General features: G+C 40.5%; 1 long non-coding RNA gene across 1 annotated transcript; it reads left to right on the forward strand.

Annotated features, from left to right (window-relative positions):
• The first annotated feature begins 3601 nt into the window (after nucleotides 1-3601).
• LOC121200516 lies at nucleotides 3602-7282 on the forward strand. The gene is made up of 3 exons (XR_005896547.1): nucleotides 3602-3684; nucleotides 4294-4339; nucleotides 7256-7282. It is a non-coding gene; the product is annotated as an uncharacterized LOC121200516 (long non-coding RNA).
• Nucleotides 7283-17013: the final 9731 nt, after the last annotated feature.

The following is a 17013-nucleotide window of genomic DNA, read 5'->3' on the forward strand; positions in this document are numbered from 1 at the left end:
TGCAGGGCTAGCAACAGCCAGAGCCAACCTGTCCCGTGGAATCAAAGTAGCAAAACAACAATACAGCAAGAAAATAACCAGCCACTTCAGTAACACCAGGGACACACAAAGCCTGTGGAGAGGCATTCGAACCCTCACTGACTACAACACCCCCCCCCCCCCCCCCCCCCCCACAAACCTGTGACAGTGACATCTCACAGCCTCAACGACTTCTTTGGGCGCTTTGAGACACAGAACACCACACCAGCACAGAAATCATCACCTCCTCCGGACGAGCAGGCTGTGTCCTTATCTTCAGCCAGTGTGAGGAAGGTCCTTTCTAGGATCAACCCACGCAAGGCAGCTGGACCGGACAACATACCTGGTCGGGTCCTAAAGGACTGTGCTGAGGAGCTCAAGGATGTCTTAACTGACATTTTCAACATCTCCCTGAGCCAAGCGGTCGTCCCCAAGTGTTTCAAGGCCACCACAATAATACCGGTACCAAAGAAACCACACCCGTCCAGCCACAATGACTACCGGCCCGTAGCACTGACACCCATCATAATGAAGTGCTTCGAGCGGCTGGTTATGCAGACCATCAAATCCGTCCTCCCCCCAACCCATGACCCGTTTCAGTTTGCATACAGGACCAACAGGTCTACTGAGGATGCCATCGTAGCCGCACTCCACCCAGCCCTCACCCACCTTGACTCCAAAGACTCTTATGTGCGAATGCTGTTTCTAGATTTTAGCTCAGCATTTAATACAATCATCCCCCAGCAGCTAACACACAAATTGGGATGCCTGGGAGTCAAGACCTCTCTGTGTAACTGGGTGCTGGACTTTTTATCAGAGAGACCACAAAAGGTAAGGGCTGGCAGCAAAACCTCCAGGACCATCATGCTGAGCACAGGAGCTCCACAAGGTTGTGTACTCAGCCCGCTACTCTTCACCCTGCTGACTCACGACTGCATACCCAGCCACAACACCAACCACATCATCAAGTTTGCGGATGACACGACCGTGGTGGGCCTCATCACCAACCAGGATGAGGCAAACTACAGGACTGAGGTGAGCCAACTGGTCCAGTGGTGCAAGGATAACAATCTCTTCCTCAACGTGGGAAAGACCAAAGAGATGGTTATCGACTTCAGGAGAAGGCCTTCACAGCATCCCCCACTGACCATCGACGGCGCTGCAGTGGAGAGGGTGAACAGCACCAAGTTCCTGGGGGTGCACATTTCTGAGGACTTCTCCTGGACAATAAACACAACACAGCTGGCCAAGAAAGCTCAAAAACGCCTCTACTTCCTCCGCAAACTGAGAAGAGCCCATGTCCCACCTCCCATCATGTGCTCTTTCTACCGGGGCACCATTGAGAGCATCATCACTGGCTGCATCACTGTGTAGTACAGAGGCTGCACTGCCTCCTGCCGAAAGACACTGCAACGCATAGTGAATGCAGCCAGCAAGATCATCGGTGTCCCTCTGTTGCCCCTCACAGACATTTATAACACACGCATCACCCGCAGAGCCATCAACATTGTGAAAGACAACTCACACCCCTCACACCCCCACTTCAGCCTCCTGCCTTCAGGGAGACGGTTCCGATGCCTCCGGGCCTGCTCCACAAGACTGTCCAACAGCTTCATCCACCAGGCTGTCAGGACACTGAACTCTGTACACTACCCCCCCCCCCCTGCCCCCCGCCCCTGGACTCCAACTCTGCTGACCCCCACCCCCCACCCCCACTGCCACCTGGACTCTGTAACTAAGACAATCTTTTGGCCAACTTGCACATAACCATTTGCACTATTCAGCAATCTGCAATTTTCATATTCATATTTATATGTATACATATATATATATATATTTGTTTTCCATATATTTCTTTACTATATATTTATATTGTAGTGAAAGTTTGTTTATTTAGCTGGTTTTATTTAAATTGTTTATTTATATTGTAAAACACACATTGTTGAGAGAAGAAACAACATTTCGATTCCCCTGTATGTCTGACATATGGTGAATTGACAATAAAAGCCTTTGAATCTTTGAATCTTGAATTGAATCTTGAAGAAGAATGGACCAAAATCACATCAGCGCAGTGTGAGAGACTAGTGATGTCCTGTGGCTGCAGATGTGCTGAAGTCATTCAAAGCAAGGGCCTGTATACTTCCTACTAATTGTTGACTGTTGGAACCTTCAGAAATTTTAGTTGTAATCTTTCTCCATGCTACAGTCATTGCTGTTCTCTAATTTTGATCATTGTGTTTTCCTCAAAATAAATGTTTTTTGTTGACCTGCCTTGGTTATTTTGCAAATCACTGTTCTAGTAGCATGGTATAGCCACAACAAAAATTCATTCAAATTTCGAGCAATGAAGATTACATTATTTCTGAAAAAATCAAGTTTTCATAAATTGTTCTCTAATTTTATATATATGGTAGTGTCCTGCACTTTTCTTCTTCCTTTTTTAGGGCATACATGGCTTAATCTTGGAAAATCAACTTTGAAAGAGACACAATTAAGACAGCCTATCAGTTCCTTCTGCCTGCAGAGGACTTCTGCTTGTAACAGTAATGCAAAGTGTTGCTACTGGCAGAGTCACTCTGTAGACACAATTTAATGCTCCAGTTCAGTCATCTGCTTGTTTACAGGTTTACTAAATTTAAAGACCTGATCATTTAATTTTTTGCCAGTTATCACACTAAAACTCAACACCTCTTCAAATAAACAGAATAAACTGAATAAATCCATAAATTTTGTATCATGATATAAATATATACACACACAAAAACAAATACTCTTGTTAGGTTTGGAAAGAAAGGTGCAGCAACAGCAAAAGACACTGTTATGGAAATAATAAGCAGTACAAAACACTGACAACATGAACAAGAACAACATGAACTTCTTTAAACATTTTACCCTAAATTTATAACATGTAGCATTTGGAATGAAGCACTGGAAGATATCAAATGACTTGTGAGAGTACAAACAATAGCTTCAGTAAAAGAAAAGAAAAATAATCAGAATTACAATTTTCTTGGGCACTGTCTCGCTTATATATTACTTCTAGTTTTAATACTGTATATCTGAGGGTATTTTTCCTGGAACGTGAAGACATTTATTGAAATATGCATTCCTCTCTGGTCATAGGTGAGAAACCCATAAACAGGAACAGGAAGTGATGAAAGGCAGTGACTATTCAGCCAGGAAGCAATGTTTCCTTGTAGGGTTGAGAAGTCTGACCATGTCATTTGCATGTCTCTCCTTTGCCCTGACATGTTGCGCACCAGACTGAGCACCACAGGATCTGAATGAGGAAGTCTGTCGGTACTGCCTGTGTGAGCTCCTGCTCTGGAGGAATTTCAGCTCACTCTCTGCATCTTTACCTGGGCTCCTCACTGCTGGCATCAACTCAGCTGCGGCTGCTTAGGACAATGTAGAACCAGGAGTTATATGGGTCACTTCAATTACACAGGTAAGTGTTGTGTGCTTAGATGTCTATGGTGTTTTCTTGTGCAACTGTTGCTCATCATTTGATGAGCTGATCCTCTGTGTGGTTCCCACCACTCCAGTCTCCTTCCATGGCATCTGAAAGAGCTGTAGCGAAGAGGGCCAATCTGGTGGCATCCAGGCTCCACTGGAGCCTCAAGGATCTGCCTGAGTCCATTACAGGTCAGGACCAGGAGGCTCAAGGTATGAAAACTTTGAAAATGTACTTTATCAGCCCATGCTCAATGGACACTGCACTACTTTCTAACTAAAAATAGAGGAAACGTGACTGTACATCTGTCTGTTTTGTTTTGTATTTTTCTTGACAGTCACTCATCCCATCAACTTTAGCCTATGCAAATGTATTGCTGAGGACCCAAAGAAGTGCAGTGTTGATTGTGAAGTGTTTTTTGTGTAAGCGGTTCTCGAGAAAATGAAAATACTGACATAAAATACTTTACACAACCCCAACACAGAGGATTCTATGACATCACAACTGTGAATGATGATGTCACAGTTTATAACATCGTCAGTGTCACAACAGGCCAAGCAACTGAAAAGTTGGAAGTTTAACCTTTGCATTTTAATTATTGTAAATAGAAGACACACAAACAGCCACACACAGCCAGAGCAGTTGCAGCGTTACATAGCTGTTCATTCACTTCCCCCACCTGTCTTTCTTCCTGCCAGTCAAACCGGCGACCTTTCTGTCCCAAGCCTGCCTATGTAACCTCTAGGCCATGATTGCCCCGGTGTGTTTGCTATCCGTGGCTTCTTGTCAGAGGCCTAATCATTATTTCTTGCTAACCACAGGAAGTTCAAGCCAGGTCAGGAAATGGCTCACCGCCACTGTCACTGAGTGAGTATACAGATTATAATATAGGTTGCTGTATCTGTCATGACTAGCCCCTAAGGGGGCTGTTTTTGGAACTCTTTGGTTTTGTTTTGAACTCTTTGGTGGACTTTTGGACATTTTCAGTTTCAGTTTAGTTTCATTTTGGAAATTATATTTCTTGTGTATCATGTCTCATTTTACTTACTGTCATAGTCTGTAAATTATGTTATGTTTTTGTCTGGTGTCTATATTGTCTTGTGGGTTCCGGTTTTATTTTGAAATCATTGCCCTTGTGTATCTTGTCTTGTTTTACTTCCTGTCTTTGTCTAGTTTCCTGCTTTTGTAATTGTTTTCCCCGCCCTAATTGTTTCCACCTGTTTCCCCTTACCTGTTGTGTATATATAGTCTGCGTTTCCCCTTGTCCGGTGTCAGTTCGTTTTTGTCTCATGCTTTCGTCTCATGCTGTGTCCCATGTTCTGTCTCGTGCCTTTGTCTCTTGTCTCGTTTCTTGTCCAGAGATCTTGTTTTCCCCAAGTCATCGTTTCTCAGGTCAGGTTTTATATTAATTTGTTACTTTGTTAGGTTTTGTTCATTGCTTAGTCTTTCTCCTCGTAAGAGTGATTTTGTGTTCATGTTTTGTAACTTTTGTTTTAGTGCCTTTTTCCCCTTTATGGGTGATCTTTATTTGTTACTTTGTTAGAATAAATAATTATTTTGGACTACGTCTGAGGGGTCGTGCATTTGAGTCCTAGTCCTTGCCTCCCATAGTCTTGACAGAATCAGTGTTAACTGTTATTTGTTTGCTAAATCTCTGAGATTTCAAAAGACATTAACGACTTTGAGGCTACACATTTTTCAGTTCACAGATAATTATTAGCTTATGTCCTGGCAACTGCAGGAACATATTTAATTTTTTAAGGACTTACCAAGATGTCACTGTTTCTGAGCTATTTCCTGTTCCACTAGGCTCTGCTTTGCATAAAGTACGTGTCACAGAATTATGTGGATGGTACACTTCATGCCATACCATTTGTTTATGTAGTACATACTGTACCAGTAAAAAGTTTGGACACACCTTCTCATTCAGTGGTTTTTCTTCATTTTTATTACTTTCTACATTGTAGATTCATATAGAAGATATCAAAACTATGAAGGAACACATATGGAATTATGTAGTTAAGAAAAAAGTGTTAAATCAGCCAGAATATGTTTTATATTTTAGATTCTTCAAAGTAGCCACCTTTCGCTTTGATGACAGCTTTGCACAGTCTTGGCATTCTTTCATGAGGTAATCACCTGGAATGGTTTTCCAACAGTGTTGAAAGAGTTCCCAGAGGTGCTGAGCACTTGTTGGCTGTTTTGCCTTCACTCTGCAGTCCAGCTCATCCCAAACCATCTCAACTGTGTTTAGGTCAGGTGATTGTGGAGGCCAGGTCATCTGACACAGCTCTCCATGACTCTTCTTCTTGGTCAAATAGCCTGGAGGTGTCTGGGGTCATTGAAAAACAAATGATAGCCCAACTAAGTGCAAACCAGATGGGATGGCATGTCGCTGCAGAATGCTGCGGTAGCCATGCTGGTTAAGTGTGCCTTGAATTTTGAATAAATCACCAACAGTGTCATCAGCAAAGCACCCCCACACCATCACACCTCCTCCTCCATGCTTCACGGTGGGAACCACACATGTAGAGACCATCTGCTCACCTTTTCTGCTCACAAAGATACGGCGGGTGGAACCAAAAATCTCAAATTTGGACTCATCAGACCAAAGTACAGATATCCACTGGTCTAATGTCCATTCCTTGAGTTTCTTGGCCCAAACATTTTTTTTTCTTCTTGTTCTTCCTCAGCAGTGCTTTCTTTGCAGCAACTCAACCATGAAGGCCTGATTCACGTAGTCTCCTCTGAACAGTTGATGTTGAGATGTGTCTGTTAGTTGAACGCTGAAGCATTTATGGGGGCTCTAATCTGAGGTGCTGTTAATTTGCAGAACTTATCCTCTGCAGCAGAGGTAACTCTTGGTCTTCCTTTCCTGGGGCGGTCCTCATGAGAGCCAGTTTCATCATAGTGTTTGATAGTTTTTGGAACTGCACTTGAGGATACATTAAAAGTTATTGAAATTTTCTGGATTGACTGATCTTCATGTCTTATAGTAATGAACTTAGTTGACTCAAGGCACACCTGTTAATTGAAAACCATTCCAGGTGACTACCTCATGAAACTGATAGAGAGAATGCCAAGACTGTGCAAAGCTGTCATGAAATCGAAAGGTGGCTACTTTGAAGAATCTAAAATATAAAACATATTCTGGTTGGTTTAACACTCTTAACCACATAATCCCATAGGGTGTGTCCAAACTTTTGACTGGTAGTGTAGCTACGTAACTGGTGGGGGTGTTATTATATAATACTGTATTGCCATGTACTTTGACTAAATTAATAACTGAACAATATGTACATCTCTATTGTGTCATACATATTACAACCTTCAGCCTATCAACTCAGATTGGGTCCGTGAGGGTTCATTATATAATTGTGATTGGCCAATAAGCCATGTCCTGGCATAGGAATGCAGCATGTGATGATGATGACACGTGATCTGTTATTATTTGTTTGTGGAGATGTGTGCAATGCACACACTGAAATAGAATTTTATTTATTTGAAATAGGGTGTATATGTGTGAACTTGTACATCTGTCTGTGGGAGGACCAATTTTAGACCTTACAGACTGAGTACATTTTGGGAAAGTGAAGACATTTTGGTCAGTCCTCACAACTTTTTGTTTAGGGGTTGGTTTTAGGGTTCAGGTTAGAATTCAGTTTTGGTTAAGGCTAGGGTAAGGGACTGGGGAATGCATTATGTCAGTGCGTGTCTTCACAAAGATATGTGTGTGTGTGTACTTTGCCTTTCCTTCTACTAAAATGTGACCTGTGTTTGCAGAGAATATGCAAAGCATGACCTACTGAGGGAAGCAGGTATGACCAATGGAAATCCTTCTCTTTCTGTTTTAAGGAGGCAGAGGGGTGTGCTGTCTCATGTCTCACTTAATCTGTGTTGACTCAATTGTTTTCGTTCTTGTGTAAGTGATTAAGCGCTACATCATGGTGAGTACACTGTCTGTTTAGTTCAGAGCACTTTCTGTAGTTGTGTTGTCAGCTTCTTGAGTGGAGTGGAGTGGAATAAGGTGTTACAATTAAGTCAATCTGCTGAGAAGAAAATGAATGCTAGACTGCATGTTCAGTGTAATGTCACAGAAGTTATTAGTGAATAAGGAAAAAAGCAGATGCACAGTAGCTATCACGCAGTATGGACAGCAGCTGTTGTGTAGCTTATTAAATCCTTTTAATGGAGTTTTACGAAACGCCTTTTTCTACACAGTAGTTGCTACTGTGTTGTATATTTTCCCATTTCCTCTAGGACTGGAAAGACTGAATTTAAAATATTCTCTCTCAAGTGATGAGACTGGAAATTAATCTGGCATAATGAAATCACATAATGCCACATTTAAGGCAACATTTTGATGAATTTTTGCATTTTGTTATTGAGCAGTGTGTATGATCTAACCCACCACCTCCACACCACCCCACCACCACCACCTTTAGCCTGCCTTAAGCCTAGCCCATTCAAACAGTATGCAAATGGTGGAGTAAGCCATGAAAGGGAATGGCACTTGGGTGGTTGGTCATTCTGCAGAGCAGCAATAAACCAAGAATAAGATAATCTTTCAGTTGTGGAGATAGGCACTGAATCAAATGTTATGTGATTTCTTTCTACCAATGATACTGTCCTCTTGTGCCTGCATAATTTAATAATGTTTACATATTGGGAGCAAGATCTATTTGTTTTACCATTAACTTAATAGCACATGAATACAGCAAAACACTTCAAGGGGACACATAAATCTAGTGGTTCTGGGCACAGTGGTTCTTCAAGCTAAAAAGTGACACTGAAGATGATTGGAATGATAGTGTAGTAAGTGCTTGGTCAAAACCAAAATATTGGTCAAATTAAAACTTGATGATTTTTCAAGATCAATTTTTTTTTATCCGTGAAAACAACTTTCCAGGGAGTGGGAATGTGGTCTCAGACTTTTGGACCCCACTGTATCTATATACAGTGGGTACGGAAAGTATTCAGAGCCCTTAAATTTTCCATTCTTTGTTATATTGCAGCATCATTTTTTCCCTCATTAATGTACACACAGCACCCCATATTGACAGAGAAAAACGGAACTGTTGAAATTTTTGCAGATTTATTAAAAGAAAAGTAGTTGAAAAACTGAAATATCACACAGCCATAAGTATTCAGACCCTTTGCTCAGTATTTAATAGAAGCACCCTTTTGAGCTAATACAGCCATGAGTCTTTTTGGGAATGATGCAACAAGTTTCTTGTCTTGCACTGAGGAGAGGCTTCCGTTGGGCCACTCTGCCATAAAGCCCCGACTGGTGGAGGCTGCAGTGATGGTTGACTTTCTAGAATTTTCTCCCATCTACCGACTGCATCTCTGGAGCTCAGCCACAGTGATCTTTGGGTTCTTCTTCACCTCTCTCACCAAGGATCGTCTTCCATTTAAGGATTATGGAGGTCACTGTGCTCTTAGGAACCTTAAGTGCAGCTGAAATTTTTTTGTAACCATGGCCAGATCTGTGCCTTACCACAATTCTGTCTCTGAGCTCTTCAGGCAGTTCCTTTGACCTCATGATTCTTATTTGCTCTGACATGCACTGTGAGCTCTAAGGTCTTATATAGACAGGTGTGTGACCTTCCTAATCAAGTCCAAACAGTATAATCAAAAACAGCTGGACTCCAATGAAGGTGTAGAACCATCTCAAGGATGATCAGAAGAAATGGACAACATCCGAGTCAAATATGTGAAGGTCATAGCAAAGGGTCTGAATACTTATGGCTGTGTGATATTTAGATTATTTTTCTTTTTTAATAAATCTGCAAAAATTTCAACAATTTCGTGTTTCTCTGTCAATATGGGGTGCTGTGTGTACATTAATGAGGAAAAAAATGAACTTAAATTATTTTAGCAAATGGCTGCAATTTAACAAAGAGTGAAAAATTTAAGGGGGTCTGAAGACAGGTGGTGTGCCAGCAGACATTGCTATCCATCAAGCTAGGATGCTCTCAAGACTAAAAATGTAAGAAGAGCCACGTTTGTTTCTTCGTCAGTGTTTGTGGGCATTTGTAGTAACATAGATGTATGAGAATCAACTAACTCTCAACCATTCAATCATTGAGGTTATCATTTATCTAGACATGTGGCAGGATGTGTTTTTATGTATCATGGCTGTGTTCTGCCTTTATATTGTTTTGTTTTAAAATATGTGAATTTGGTCAGATTAGACTAGTGATTAGTGATGACTGAGCTGTGATGTGGTCTGAACTGGTGGTACTGAGGTAATACTGGTGGTACTGAGAAGAACCACTGTGCCCAGAACCACTAGATTTATGTGTCCCCTTGAAGTGTTTTGCTGTATTCACGTGCTATTGAGTTAATGGTAAAACAAATAGATCTTGCTCCCAATATGTAAATATTATTAAATTATGCAGGCACGAGAGGACAGTATCATTGGTAGAAAGAAATCACATAACATTTGATTCAGTGCCTATCTCCACAACTGAAAGATTATCTTATTCTTGGTTTATTGCTGCTCTGCAGAATGGCCAACCACCCAAGTGCCATTCCCTTTCATGGTTTACTCCACCATTTGCATACTGTTTGAATGGGCTAGGCTTAAGGCAGGTTAAAGGTGGTGGTGGGGTGGGGTGGAGGTGGTGGGTTAGATCATACATACTGCTCAACAACAAAATGCAAAAATTCATCAAAATGTTGCCTTAAATGTGGCATTATGTGATTTCATTATGCCAGATTAATTTCCAGTCTCATCACTTGAGAGAGAATATTTTAAATTCAGTCTTTCCAATCTTAGAGGAAATGGGAAAATATACAACACAGTAGCAACTGCTATGTAGAAAAAGGCGTTTTGTAAAACCCCATTAAAAGGATTTAATAAGCTACACAACAGCTGCTGTCCATACTGCGTGATAGCTACTGTGCATCTGCTTTTTTTATTATTAGTACAGTACAACAGGAACTTCTGAAGTTTAAAGAAATTGCACAAATTTATTTTTAATCAAAGATGAAGTCAAGTGTGTAACCATGCCATAAGACATGTCTACAGGTTCATGTAGCAAGTTCACATAGTGATAGCAGTGTACTCCTATTCCAGTACCTGGTTATGGTCCTCATGTCGGTGTGTCCTGTGTCCCTTTCAGAGCCTGTGAGGAGAAACCCCAGCGCAGATGATGACCTGGCTCTGGGTGTAGAAGGTAAACAGCATCCTATCCTGGACTTGTAAGGTACCATCCTCAGCAGGGATCCTTAACAGGCATACTCTGGCTATCAGAGGCCGTAGATACTCATTTTGTTGCCAAGTCACAGGGATAAGTCAGTGGTTTTCAGACATCCAAGCTGTTTGCATCTCTATTGGGTTATTGGGTCTGCTCATTGACAGAGAAGCTACTAACTTGTCTCCATCCATAGATTTGATAGGTTTGAAATGAATTCTTTGAGATTACATTGTAACTGTAGCTTTACACAAATTATTGTTGATTGTAGGTCTTCTGAGATCTCTCTTTTGTAAATCACGTCTAAATCATGTAGTGGAAAAGGCACTGTTTACTTGTTCACACCAGTGTCTACGTCACTGCTCTGCAGTAATACACACAGATTTACAGACACAAATTTACTAACCCAGTAAATCTGGTTATGATTTCCAGACTCTGGCTGTTTGAACAGAATCACTCTCTTGTCGTTTCTGCTCATCTAGCATTAGCATTACTGCAGCTATCTGTGTTGTTCACTGTAAAGCAGCTATTCAGTCAGAAGCTGGATTCACTCACCATTTCACTGAAATACTGTTCTTAGGCTGAATTTGCTTGCGAGAAAAGCTAAAACATCAGACAATGTAGTGACATTTCTTTTGCAAACTAGACAGTGATGTAGATGGTGGACTACCAACTTTAATCCTGGAACTTTACGACTCATTCCTTCAAATGGCAACACTAAAGATCACCAACCAGTAATGTTAGTGTAAAGCTACATCCACATCCACAGGTCTTCAGAATGTTATATTAGCTTACCTTTTTAAAAATGTCAGCATGCTGCCTCCATGTTTTTGTAGTTTGTCCCAGTTGTTGTTTGTGGTTCTTGTCTAACTCTTGGTGGTGTAGATTAATTCAGTCCTTAAAGCTGTTTCTTCCAAGAACTGATTTACTGAATGAAAGATGTTTCTTTTTAAGGGTACAGTAACACGATAAGTGGCTAAATCAACTTTCTGAACAATAATTATTTTGGGCAGCAAAGGATACTGTCTCACTAATAGGAAAACAGTTAGCCCCAGTTTGTGCCTCTCATGTAGTATACACTTGAGTCACAGGCTATAGTGACTAAATTAACACTGGTTGGCTGCTGTATTATTGTTATTATTTTCTAATATATGACTATTGCCACTGCCTTTTGACTTTTGATGGTGGGACTTACTTCTTGTTACATTTTTGTGAATGTAACCTGCCCACAAACTGAGCAGAAAAGCTTTATATTGGTAATTTTAGCTAGTATATGCTAATGATCAGATCTCACAAACGTACACCTCCTCAGGAACAGGTGGCACTCATCAAGCAGAAACAAGTAATATTGTCCAGTTAAGAGTTAAGTTCAGTGAACCTGTAGAAGCAAGCCACACATAAAAAAGGAAAAAAGGTTTAAGGTAAGAATACAAAAGTGTTCTTGCATGAGGCCTATTTTTTAAGGGTACAGAGATTTCATTCATTTTCAAGAAATGTGCAAAGCAGTCCAATAGGTGAAGGTTTATGTAGCTGAAGTAGAAACAGTAGCAGCAGTAAAGCCAAATACAAGACAATAAGAGTTGGTATCAGTGTTTTTTGACTAACAGACAAATAAAGCAGAATTTCTTTACTCTTGTTGTCTACTCACCTTTTTACATTCTCTTCAGAAAGTATTCAGGTCCCATTCATTTTTTTGCATACTTTATTGTGTAATATGGAAACTCAAAACCAAATGGACTTATCAGTGAAATAGGAGACATCTGTTCTCCAGGAGTTAAACTGAATTGAGCAATATTTACATATCCATTGATTCTGTGTTTTGCAATGAGGGAGATAGGAGTGGATCTCATTTTCTGAATTTTTAATCATTTTAATCAAGTAACATGGCATTTCAAAAGATCAGAGCACTGTGGACTAGGACCCATCTGTTGTCATTATCTGAAGTTTAGATAGAGATAAATCAGGAATGTCTACAGGTTAACTTTTTTTTTGACAAAAATTGCTTATACCTTAAATAACACAAGGTATAGCAGGAGAGAGGAAGAAGGACTACTTTGTTCTGACACCTTGCCAGTGTCTAATGGAGTCCCAGTCTGGGAGAGCGAGGTAGACGCTGCCAAAACCCAAACACCCTCTGGAGGAAAAAAACGGGGGGTGGGGGGGGGGGTTGGGGTGCAGAGACAGAGAGAAACACTTGCCTAATATAGCTTGTGGAGTCTTGCCAGCACTCCTGGACAAAATGTATTGACATTCAACCAGTATGAAATCAAGACCTTTCCCTGTGCTCTGCCTTCTTCATTTGCAGATGTTTCCCTCTCTGCTTGTGTCATTTATGGCTCACATGCCCTGTTTCAGATAACCTGACTTTTCTCCTCTGCAGCATCTTTATATGGTAAACAGGGAGTGAAGACAGTCCAGGAGTTTCTGCGGTAAGGAATTCCTTTTAACACAATTGTACAATATTCATTGTATAAAATGCAGTTACTGCATGTATGAATACCTTGATACCAGTGATCTAAAATTAAAGTGATCTCACTTCAAGTTTTTAGTAAGCTGAGCTGCATTAAAATTAGATTAGGGTTGGGGTTAGCCATTTAGTTGTGATGGGTAAGGTTAAGGTAAAAGGCTAGAGAATGCATTATGTCAAAGAGTGTCCCCACAAAGATAGAAGTACAAGTTTTGTTTATGTGTGTGTGCATGGGAGATAGAGGCAGAGAGAGGACATAACATTTGCTTGAAGTAGACTGTGAGCTGTCAAGAAGGCATTAACTATAATCTGGTTACTGAAAGCAGCATTATGTTGAGAAGACCTGATAACTTTATGCAAAGTGGGCAGAGTGGTTAGAGGCAATTTCAACAGCTCTCCTGTACTGCATTGTAGATATGAAATTCGTAGAAAAGGAGACATGATGATGACATGACATAAATAACATTTTTTGACATCATCTGTCTGATGACCTCTTTTTATTGAATAAATGTTCCATGGTTAATTTAAAAACTGCTGAAAGGTCATCTGCTGCTGCAGTGTCTTTCATTGTCTGTCGTTGGTTCAGGCAGTGTTAACAGCTTCTGAATAGATGGTTAGACACGTAGCTACAAGTCATATTTACCTGGCAAATAAGCCTCATCTCCCCTTTTGTACAGCACACAGCACAGTTTGCATAGAAAATGAAAGGATCAGAGGAAAGTTATTACAAAGCTTGACAGCTGCACAGAAAATACGATTTAGCTAAGAGCAGAGGGATAGGTATGAAAGATCAACAGACAGGGTTCTGACCAGGAGCAAAATGTGAGTACATGAGAGCTCTTATTCACAGCATTGTTGCATTTTTCTTTGTTATGTATTGAACATCTATCTTAATTTAAATATTACAGTTTTGAAATTTTACCTGTTCAGCAAACAACAATGTATTCATACATTTGGCTTATTTATATGCATGGAGAGGAATACAGAGAAGATAGGAGGCTACCGTTTCTCTTACAGTTGGTTCTGAACACAATAGCACCACAGGGTGTTACACTTTCCATGTTCCATGTTAACTAAACATGGTTAAGTCTTCTTGTCCTACTGCCTGATTGAAACAAGAGGGTCATGGTTAATATACTGTGCAACATCAACTGACATGTAATACTGTTACAGTAACACAAAAGGTTCTTTATCTTACAGTCTTTAAAATTACTCTGTGACAAGTGGCTGTGAGTGGGTTTAACCCACAGTGAATAATAACTAAACTAGGACTAAGGCTGGGGTTTTTTGTTTGTTTGTTTAGTTTTTTTGCAAACTGAATGACAAAGACTAAAATCAACAATGTCAAATCCATCCGTGAGCTGGTCACAGTAGTTTTAGCCAACAATACTCAAACAGGAGGAAACTGTGCAAATAGCACTATTTTCAGTGGCTGATTAATGTGCATTTAGTGGTCCAGTGAGTATTTGAGGCAATGGGGCAGTGTATTATTGAAAATGAGTCAAAATAAACTACAGTGTCTGTTTCTCATTGTACCGTATTGCTTATTGATGTTTTTTTTAATATATATAATGGCTGGAAGACAATGGAGCTCATGATACAGAGGAATAAGATATGTCAGGCTTTGGATATACACACAATACTTAAATAGGATATATACTTCAGCATATACTTCAATATGTTTTTAAAAAGGCAGATTACAGTTTGAAATTGACCATTAAACTAGTTTATCAATACAAGTGTGATATTATACATGCTGAAGCTCAAAAATAGATAGCAAAATTCATAACCAAAAAAAAAAAAAACATGAAAAAATAGTGTGTGAGTGGAACTGTGAACCCTTTGTTATGTATTGTACCTCTTCAGGTGGAGCAGGCCAAGTTCAGCTCTCAGTGGGTGGAACAGCTTCAGCTCAGCAACTTCAGGTCACTCTGAACCACTTAGGTTAGACACTGTCACACACACAAACACATACCTACACACACAAGCCCAAGTATGCTCACACACTGTTTATTAGTGAACAGGAGTGATGTAATCTGTTCTGAAAAATGCTCCATTGGCCCTTCTCCTGTTGGCAGTGTGATGGACGTACTCAACCTGTGGAATGATGACCCTGAAGAGGTTCTCTTGGACCTGGGCTTTGGCTGTGATGAACCTGACCTTTCTGGTCGCATCCCAGCTCGATTCATCAATCATCAGTCTCAGGCAAGAGGAATAAACCTCCAGGTGTTCTTGGAGGCCCAGAAGAACCGTTTAGACCTGGAGAACCCAGATGTCAGCAGTAAGTCTAAGTATTAGCACTTTGGCTGGTGGTGCGCATGTGTGAAAAAGCATTTCCAACAGGTGATACATAATACAAGTAAGACAGTGTTTTACTGTATCATGCCATCTAAAACTGGCATCATGCATTCTATTTATCCTTTCTTGTTCTGCAAAATGTTGGAACCTGGTAGTAGGGATTAGATTTGCTCTCATTTAGCCACAAGGCCATTAGTGTGGTTCAACACTGAATTTCAATGATAAGGCCTGGTGTTCCAGTTCATCCTGAAGGTATTGATGGGGTTGAGGTCAGGGCTCTGTACAGACAAGTTAAGGTCTGCACACCAAACTGAGAAGGCAGTTACTTTACCAAGCTGAAAGGCGGAGCTTGTCATGATGAAACAGGAAAGGGTCAAACACAAACCTTTGACATTAATATAGAAGAATGCCTTTGTCTAAAATATTCCCCTTCACTGGAACTAATGGGCCCAAATCAGTAACAAACAGACCCAGACCAAAAGCCCCTCACACAATTCACACCTGGTGGCCTGTAAAGGTTGCACAGTGCAAGTCTCAGGTTAAGAGAAGCAAAGAGATTAAAAAACATTCCACCAAGGTTGGGATATTCCAGGGGCGTAGTCATGAAAGTGTTGTTAACCTTACCTGACATAAACCCTGTACTTGGGGTAGGGGGAACCTGTTGCAACTTGCAACACCATGTTTTGCCACCATGCTACAAGCAGCAATTTATGAAGGTCTGACACGTTTCGTGTTAATCAGACAGACCCACATAAAGACAACAAAATCACTTCATTTCCATGCGTGCAAGTCTTTCCTTTATATAATTTACATGTTGTGGAGTATAAAAACTTTCAGTAACTTTTGATCATTAGAGTAAGGTGTAGATGTTTCAATGTGCGATGTCACTGGCCAAAACACCCTTACATTGCGTTTAGCGCCACCTGCTGGGGGACATATTTCATTTTTGGTGTCTGACACATACGCACCATTCTATACCTCCACTGAAAATTTCACTTTACATAACTTTTACAGTGTATTCTGCAGTACCACTTTCACCAACTCATAAAAATTTGAATGATTAAAAAAGGGTTCTAGCCCTTGGACCCCTAGTTATTGATAAAACTAATAATTGTATGGCTATCAGTGGGGGTAGTGGGTGGTCCACAGCCACAGATACAGACTCTACAGCTCCAGAAACAGAAATACCTAGTGAAAGCCACAGGAGAGAGGAAATACATAGGAGTATAAACTTTTGTTCTGTAGAATGTTACACAAGTGATTGCTGACTGCTTTCACAGGGATCTTAGAGAGAAAGGGCAGGTTAGATAAAGGTCTATAGTTGTTTTAAAAACAAATGGATCAAGAGTATGCTTTAATTAAAATCATTTTAAAGGACTGCAGTACGTTGCTTGTTACAAATTGAGCAAATCTAGTAGAGAAGAACGAACTAGGGGTCAGACTTCCTTTAGCAGCCTTTTTTGGGGTGGGGTCTAAGAAACAGGTTGATGGTTTAGATGAAAAAATTGTTGAAGGTCAATGGGTGAAAAATAGTCTAAACATACTGTAAATTAGGTTTAACAGCTGTTTCAAAG

This window comes from Toxotes jaculatrix, chromosome 20 (assembly GCF_017976425.1).
Source record: "Toxotes jaculatrix isolate fToxJac2 chromosome 20, fToxJac2.pri, whole genome shotgun sequence".
NCBI classification, from domain to species: domain Eukaryota; kingdom Metazoa; phylum Chordata; class Actinopteri; family Toxotidae; genus Toxotes; species Toxotes jaculatrix.